The 9,659-nt window shown below is 35.3% G+C and overlaps 1 pseudogene; it reads right to left on the reverse strand.

Moving 5' to 3' along the window:
• Window positions 1-2,007: 2,007 nt before the first annotated feature.
• On the reverse strand, window positions 2,008-6,638 carry LOC118650655 (annotated as a pseudogene).
• Window positions 6,639-9,659: the final 3,021 nt, after the last annotated feature.

Here is a 9,659-nt window from a genome sequence, read left to right on the forward strand (position 1 = left end):
CTCTGTCTTTTGGTGTCAAAAATTTATAAAATATGTATAAAGTGCAGAACCTAGTCATTCAATTTATGAAGGTTTTCAGTTCCTTCCACTGTGTGTTCTGGTATGTGAACTCTGATACACATTACTAACTGCAGTTTGTGGAATCACCCCTTCCCCACACACACATAGTTTAAATAAATGGTTTATGTATCTAAAATATGTACATCTAATACAATAAAATCTTTGGAAAATTTTGAAAGCATAGCTCTTAAAACTTTATTTTTAGTATGTTGTTCAATAGTTAAAATATGCATTTAGATGATCTGTTGCCTTAGGAATATTTTCTAAGTATACTAAGTAATATTTCTAAGTAATATTAACATCCTAAAAAGTTAAAAATAACAATGTTTTTATATAATTGAACATAGTACTATAATAATTACATTACTACCATATAATTATACAAATTTACCATTTGCTCAGTATTTGAAATATTATAACTTTATAATATTTATGTTTTTTCACATTTTTATAATATTATAATTGCAAAGATTTTTTATTTTTAGTAATTAGGCTTTGCATTAGTCTAACTATTTTCTTTATTTTTATTAATTTTCATATTATGTGTATTTTCTTTGAATTTTCACATGTTGGATTTTTATTTTTCAGTTATGAGGGTTCTGAATCTCACCTTTAATTTCCATATTTTCAATCCTACTAATTAAGTAGAGTGAACTACATAGGGTGATTATTTGAAAACAGCAAAGGGAAGTGATCTTTGAACTCCCTTATCTGAGTACCAATAAAATGTGTTCTCTGATCCTTATATATGCATATTATATAGGTGTGTAAATATTTTGCATTGATTTTCAATGACTGAGTTTTTATGATTTCCCACTTCTTTCTATTTCCTTGTAATGTGATATATTAAAAAAGAATCACTGCATGTAGTGTAAAAACAGCCATTTCTAATAATCCTGTTTATAGCACTCACAGGAGATCAGCGTTCCCAACAGTGGAAGCCTACTGTAATTACAGTTTACTGTTTAATAGGAGGTGTGTGATCCAAAAAAATATAGATACATATTTTTGGTGGATAGAGGTGGTGGGAAAGTAACCTCACAGCTCCACATAACCCATTTTCATATCAGGAGATAACTATTTATCAGCTATTTTATCCCCATATAGATTCAGAATAGTAGATTCAATAGAATAAGGAAATAAGAGTAGGGAGGACACCAAACCCATTGCTAGACATGATCATAAAGCATAGTTTTCTAAGTCTTCATTCCATCCCTAACTCTGGTTTGTTGTGCATTTTATTTCTGGTCATTTATTTTGATGTAGGACTTAAATAGTTTATCTAGAGCTTAGTATTTATGTTTTGAAAGTAAACATCAATACTTATTTAAAGGCATACCTCATAATCAGTTCATGTTTTACATGTGTGAAATAGGTGGCTATATGAACTTGGGAAAAGAAAAAAGGTAAAAAATGTAGAAAAATACACTTGAATATAGAAAAATAAAATAGAAAAGAGCTATAAAATGACATTGACCACCAAACATAATTTGAATTCTACCCCTATTTTCTTAAAGTATTTCAGTTTTTCCCCCCATAGCATTTGCCACCACTAAAGTACTAGGTAATTTATTTTCTATTATGTTGACTCTTTTTAAAAAAAAATATATTTTATTGATTTTTTACAGAGAGGAAGGGAGAGAGATAGAGAGTTAGAAACATCAGTGAGAGAGAAACATCGATTAGCTGCCTCCTGCACATCTCCCACTGGGAATGTGCCCGCAACCAAGATACATGCCCTTGACTGGAATCGAACCTGGGACCTTTCAGTCCACAGGCCGATGCTCTATCCACTGAGCCAAACAAGTTTCGGCCTATGTTGACTGTTTAATGTATGTTTTCTCACAATGGCTGAAACTTGTGCATGCTTTATTCCCTGTGTATGCCTACCACCTAGAACAGTGGTCTGCATTTATGTGTGGTTTATTTGTGTTTCAGCTACAGATTTCATAACGGGTAGTGTTTGTTTGTCAATGACATCTTTTTGGGGAAATCATTAAGGGCCTGTTTCACTTGCTGGTTTCTTAAGGTACAAATACAAAGATTCAGCATGGGAACAATAGAAGGATTAAGTACTGCTACCCTCTTGCTCAAAGTCATAAAGTCTTTTGCAGATATTTTTACATATATGAACATGCTACTCCCATAAGAAATGGAAACCACAATCATATGGGAGCCACAATTGGAAAAGGCCTTTTTCCTCTGCTGGGCAGAGGGGATCTTCAGAATTGTTGGAAGAATGAGTGTGTAACAGAGAATCACAAAGGCCAACCTTACCATGAGGGTGAATACTGTTAAGAAAAATGCCCTAGGATATAGTTTCTATATCAAGCGTCAGCAGCACAGAAAGAGTCACAGGTGAAGTGGTCAATAACTCTCAAGTCACAGAAACCCAAATGGAGTCCCATAATCACAGAGGGACAGATGATGAGGAAACGAGCCAGCCAGGAGTTGACTACCATATGTTGGTTTCAGACTTTGTTACTCATGATAGGTGTGTAATGTAGAGTTTTGCAAATCGCCACATAGTGATCATAGGACAGAAGAAAAAACTCTGTAGAACCCACAAAGATAAAAATAAATGCTTGTGTCACACAAAAGTTATAGGAAATGGTTGTATCTCACATAATGATGCTGACCAAAAAACTGGGAATAAAGACTGTTTTGAATGAAATGTCTAAGACGTAGAAATTCCTGAGGAAGAAATACATGGGATTTTTCAAACCAGCATTTGACAGTGTTAACATGAAGATGGTCAATTTCCAGTTATACTCAATAAGTAGGTGAACAGCAGAAAGAAGAATCAAGTCACAGCTTGTAACTCTGTGTCATCCCTAAGTCTCAGAAGAATGAATTCTCTAATTGATGTCTTATTTGGAATGGCTAAACTCTGAAATCTTAGGTCTGTAGGTAAAAATAATCATAGATGTCAACTCCTGATATGATTTCAAATACATTTGTAGTGTTCTTATTCTGCACAAAGAACAATGAAACATGTTGTAACAAAAAGGGACAGCATAGTTATCTATTAATATTGCAAAGTCATATCAGCAATTAATTTTCTATTTATTACTTAAAAATCTTAGATTTTAATTATAGCTTTAATAATTCCCTGTTATATATTTTTGATTGCTTCTTAACACAGAGAAAGCTGTTTTTTAAAGTCATAAAAATGGGTAATAATAATAAATAGTTTATTTTATTGTAGACATAATTCACTTGGGAATATTAAACAAGTTATTGAAACACATAGTATTTTTGAAAACTTAATAGTCATAAAAATCTACTTGCTAATTTTGCCAGTGGGAAATTTATTATTGAGTCAGAGTACAATCGTTTTCTAAATATGTCTTGGTTTCTGTTAATAGTAAAAATTAAGCAGAAAATACAATACTGTGGGCAATTCATTGAAATTCATTTCCATTTACCTTTAGCAAAAGTGATTCTATTTGCTCCTTTTTGACTAAAATTTGCACAACACAATGCCAGACCTTTTTTTTAAAAAAAATTAAATCTTTATTGTTCAGATTATTACAGTTGTTCCTCTTTTTCCCCCCATAGCTCCCCCCTACCCAGTTCCTACCTCACCCTCTGCCCTCCCCGCCCCCACTGTCCTCATCCATAGGTGTACGATTTTTGTCCAGTCTCTTCCCGCACCCCACACCCCTTTTCCTCCAAGAATTGTCAGTCCATTCCCTTTCTATGCCCCTGATTCTATTATATTCACCAGTTTATTCTGTTCATCAGATTATTTATTCACTTGATTTTTAGATTCACTTATTGATAGATGTGTATTTGTTGTCACTTTGTTGTTCATAATTTGTATCTTTACCTTTTTCTTCTTCTTCCTCTTCTTAAAGGATACTTTTCAGCATTTCATATAATACTGGTTTGGTGGTGATGAACTCCTTTAGCTTTTCCTTATCTGTGAAGCTCTTTATCTGACGTTCAATTCTGAATGATAGCTTTGCTGGGTAAAGTAATCTTGGTTGTAGGTTCTTGCTATTCACTTTGAATATTTCTTGCCACTCCCTTCTGGCCTGCATAGTTTCTATTGAGAAATCAGCTGACAGTCATATGGGTACTCCCTTGTAGGTAACTAACTGTTTTTCTCTTGCTGCTTTTAAGAGTCTCTCTTTGACTTTTGCTCTTGGCATTTTAATTATGATGTGTCTTGGTGTGGTCCTCTTTGGATTCCTTTTGATTGGGGTTCTCTGCACTTCCTGGACTTGTAAATCTATTTCTTTCACCAGGTAGGGGAAGTTTCCTGTCATTATTTCTTCAAATAGGTTTTCAATATCTTGCTCTCTCTCTTCTTCTGGCACCCCCATAATTCGGATGTTGGAATGCTTGAAGTTGTCCCAGAGGCTCCTTACACGATCTTCATATTTTTGGATTCTTTTTTCATTTTGCTTTTCTGGTTGGGTGTTTTTTGCCTCTTCATATTTCAAATCTTTGACTTGATTCTTGTGATCCTCTAGTCTGCTGTTGGATCTCTTTATAATATTCTTTATTTCAGTATGTTTAATTTCTAGTTGGTCCTTTTTCATATCCTTGAAGGTCTCAGTAAATTTATTGGCGGTTTCTAGAAAAATCTTGAAAAACCTTATAACCGTGGTTTTGAACTCTATATCCAGTAGTTTGCTTTCCTCCATTTCTGTCATTTGTGACCTGTTTCTTTGTCTCTGCATTTTGGCTGCTTCCCTGTGTTGACAGAGTGGCTTTGTGTGCTAGGTGTCTTATAGGGTCCAGTTGCTCAGCCTCCCCAATTACCTGAGGTGGACAATCTTGGTGCACCCCTTTGTGGGCTTTGTGCACAGTCTTGTTGTAGGTAAGCCTTGATTGTTGTAGGTATCAGTGGAAGGAATTGACCTCCAGGCCAATTGGCTGTGAGAATCAGCTGTGTGTATGGTGGGAGAATTTCTGTGCTGGAGACACCCTTATGGGGCAAGACTTGCTTCAGTGGGGTTTTGGTGCTCACTGAGTCTGCCCCCTGAGTGTGTCCTTATGGATCTGAGGAGTTGTAATCTGGATGGTCCCACTCTGACCACTGGGTACACTGGCTCTTGGATCTCTAAGGAGGTGCTAATTTAGCCTCTGCCTGAGGCTACCCAGCAGGAGCTACTGATAGATCTGCAATTCCTCTTTTTTGGAGTTTGGAGGTGCCAGATGAGGCGCAGCTGTGAAGCAATGCAAGCTGCTGTGGGGCCTTGGGCCTTCTTTGGATGTTCTGGGCCTCTCTGACCCAGCTGAAGTTTGTTAGGTAATTTTAGATTGCAAAGGGCCAGGCCATTCATATGCAAAAGCCTCTGCGCACAGCTTGGGTGGGGCGGGGTCTCAGGGAATCAACAGGGCAGAGCAAACAGCTATGGCTGCTCCTCAGTCCTACCCTAAGAGGCCCCGTGTCTCAGTGTCCTGCAGTAATAGCTTCAAGTACCTCTGAGAGAAAGCCACCCTCGAGTTCCAACCGATGCCAGACAGTCCAGTTTCTCCCCGTATGATTCTGGGTCCCCAGAGTCTCGCCCAGAACTGGAGTTCAGAGCATTTGGGAGCTTGAGACTCGCTCCCAATTGAAAAAGACAACCACGTCCTCAGTTTCCAGCCCTTTCCAAGTGTGCCTCCGTACCTCTGCACTTCACTTCCGCACCTCCTCTGAGTCTCAGTGTGCTTTTCTCTTTCTTTCTAGTTGTAGAATTTCCACTCAGCCAGCCTTCCTGTGGTTCTGAATGATGGCCATTTTGTCTTTTAGTTGTATTTTTGAAGTGGTTGTGTGAGGCAGCAATTTTAGGTGTTTACCTATGCAGCCATCTTGGTTTCTCCTGCCAGACCTTTTTAATACACAATGTTGTATGTTAAAAATTCCATTTTGAATCTTTAAATATAATCATTCATATAAATAATGAAAAAAGAGCATTCTTTGTAAGATTAAATAATTATTTTAGAAAGTTATTACATGATAGACTCTATCAAGCTCAGCTTTCAAAAATAATAATTAGATCTTTTCAGTTTATCAAACTGTAGTTTTGGAAGATGTGATAGAGAAAGGAAATATATTGGAAGAAACATTACAACAGCAAGAATAACAGTAATAAATTTTATAAGAAAATGTAATGAGTTTTATTATCATTGTTACATTCATTATTATTTATATTATACCAAAGATCTAAATAGCCTTTAACCTGTGCCCCAAAATTCTTTCAGAAGGCCCAGTTAAGAACCTCATTTGCAAATGATGAAACTGAGGTACTGAGGGGTATGTAACTTGCCCAAGGTTACATAAGCAGTATGTGTAGATAGGTTAGCATTTGGTCTCTCTCCTATGGCACCATTCCATTAATGATTGAATAATGTGTATGCAACCCATATTAGAACTGTTCTCAAAATCCAGACATTTCTTTAGCTCTGTGGGCATAGATCTGCATTTATGGATCAATTGTTCTGAACTAGTCAATCCTGACATAAAGATACCGGAAACGGTGTGATTCAACAAAATGGGAACTTTGGGTGATGAGAATTTTGGAATCCTAGGGAGGTAGGTACTCAATCTCTTAGAGATATTTACCTGTGTAGGTCAACATGGTGTGCTGCTACCCATACTGCCATTTGAGAGAACATGTATGGACCTTGAAAACATTATACAAAGCAAAATAAGTCAGTTAGAGTAAGTTAAGAACCATATGATTTCACTCACATGTGGGACATAAAACTGAAACTCGTGGGCACAGACAATAGTATGGTGGTTACCAAAGAGAAGGGGGTAGGAGGTTAATAACGGGTAAAGGGGACCAAACGTATGGTGATGGAAGATGATTTTACTTTGGATGGTGAGCAGACAATGAAAAATTTATCAATTTTGTGGTATTCTTAAGTAGCCAGGTTTGGTTTCATTGATATTTTTAATTTTGTTTTTCTGGTTTCTATTTCATTGATCTTTATTATTCCCTTTCAAGTTTTGTGTGATACTAGAAAGTATGAGTACAGTATTCTGTTGATGTTGGATGGAATATTCTAAAAATTTCATTTAGATCTATTTGGTTCATAATATTGTTCAAGTCTTCCATGTACAGTGGGGCCTTGATTTAAGAGTTTAATTCGTTCCACGACGGAGTTCATAACTCAAATTACTCGTATGTCAAATCAACAGTGAACGAGTGAGACACGTGATGCTGGACTGATGTTGTGGCGTTCACTGTGACATTCGCTGCGCCAACTAGTGGTGGGGTATCTGAAGCTGGCTTGTAACCCGAATTTTAGCTCACAACTCAAAGCAAAAAATCAGCCGAGAGACAGCTCATATCTCAAAAAACTCGTTAGTCGGGACACTCGTAAGTCAAGGCCCAACTGTATTCACCTGCTTTCTTTTTCAAATTTTTTTTAAGTTATTGAAAGTATTGAAACGTCCTTTTCCAACTGTGCATTTGAGTGCTAAATTCAACTATATCGTGTTAAGTTAAACTGCATTTGTCAAGCTGGTTCATTTGCAAAGATTGGTTAGTTTGGAGTATGTAATTGGTAAAATTCAATGAAATAATTCTGTAAAAATCTATTGAGTATATAGAATTTACAATGAAGTTTATTGTATACTTTATTATTTGTAACTTATATTTGTAAAATTTATATTATGTCTGTGTATTCTTTTCTGATAACTAGTTGTTAAAACTTACTAGCACCCTATTTCTCTCTGCCCATATACATTGAAGGACCTGGACTTTATTGAGCACTGGATTGCTTGAATAATGTCTCCATCAATGAATTGCAAGCAAGTATTTGGATTTATGTAGAATCTCCAGAGTAACAACTGCAAAAATGAAAAGCCTTGTCATGCAAAGAGAGAAAAAAAAAACCACTCGATTCTGGAATAGCAGGATAATTCATGTCTATGCTGCCTAATAAGAGAGTCCATTATACTTCTCAGTTCTCACTAAAGTTACCATCAAATTGAGCAAAACACTTTTTACAAGCAAATGTAACAAATGTTTTTGCTAAGACACAAAAATTTAAATATTATATGGATCCTTTAGACATTAATCCTCTCCAACACTTTATTAATTTTTACCTGTGTTTGATTAAGGGTAACCCTGTTTCATTAGGCACTTGTTAGAAGAAGTCATAATATATATATATATATATATTTACTGATTTCACAGAGGACGGGAGAGGGAGATAGATAGAAACATCAATGATGAGAAAGAATCATTGATGGGCTGCCTACTTCACACCCTCCACTGGGGGCTGAGCCTTAAACCCTGGAATTTGTCCTGAACGGGGATCAAACTGTGACCTCTTGTTTCATAGGTTGAGGTTCAATTACTGAGCCTCATCAGTTGGGTAGAAGTTACATTTTAATGGTGATAAATGAGAACCCAAGCATTGAGAATTAAAAAAAGGGGGGGGGAGGACATCTGTAATATTTATTAACAATAAAGTAAATTTAAAAACTAAAATAAAATATTTAATATAAAAGAATATTAAGGAAGAGTGTCCTATAGACAACAAGGAATAGTGTCTTGATGGTAAATTAAATGATCTTATATGTGCATGCATTATTTGTGAAAGAAGATGGAAAAGAGGCAAATGGATGAATATTGAATAAAGTTTATTCTTAAATGTATAAAGCTATAATTAAGAACTTCTTATAGAAAAGATGTATGTCAAGGTTTAAACAAAGCAAACATTTAAATTCACACCCTCAATGTCCACAAAAAATCTGAATTTTACATATATATATATATATATATATATATATATATTAAAAATAATGAAACCATTTAAACACTGAAACACATTTTAGGGGATCCTTGGCATACCAGAAAATGCAAGAACTGTCTGGGAGATAGAAAGCATAGGTTTTAATTGTCAAAAAAGTCAACAGAGACGCTATTGGATCTTAGGAAACCTAAAGACAGTCCAGGTTGTTCCCAAGGGAACCTCAGATGAGCTTCAGGCTCAGCATCAACAAATTTAAAGAAAGTAATGGGCTATGGAGCAATCATCAAAGTAGTTTATCAGAGATGTTTATGGTAAGAGTAGTGGGGTCCTACATGAATATCAATACCATACTTGTAGTAACTTTGAAAGTTGCTCCAAAAAATCATTAAACAAGATACGTTATAATAGTAAAGGATGGAATTGACAATGAAGATATTACATCTATGTCCCAAGTAGCATAAAAAAACATTTATAATGTGAAAACCATAGGAGAGATGAGGGCAAATATAAGGACATTAGATTTAAGAGACTTCATCTCCAGAAAACCTTAATACCCTGTGCATATCTACTGGGAGAAATATATTTTTAGAATACCTTGGTGATATCTTTATTTAACTTTTGATTGATGTCCAAAGGAAAAGATCTTCAATGACTTGTAAACTAAATTCTGGCATTTTAAAAAAAATGTCATTCTCATCTATGCAACAACAGTTTAATCATGCTTAGAAAAATTTCAGGGCAGGTAGATTTTTAAAAGATAGTTGAGCCAAGTGAGGTCAAAATGGTATAAATAGAGATTAAAACTTGAAGGAAATGGAAGCATAGCAGTGGATGGAGAAATATAACAATATTAATATTATGTTAGGCATACCGTTTCATTTAAATAAAGT

The sequence above is a fragment of the Myotis myotis genome, unplaced genomic scaffold (genome assembly GCF_014108235.1).
Source record: "Myotis myotis isolate mMyoMyo1 unplaced genomic scaffold, mMyoMyo1.p scaffold_m19_p_3, whole genome shotgun sequence".
Classification (NCBI taxonomy): Eukaryota; Metazoa; Chordata; class Mammalia; order Chiroptera; family Vespertilionidae; genus Myotis; species Myotis myotis.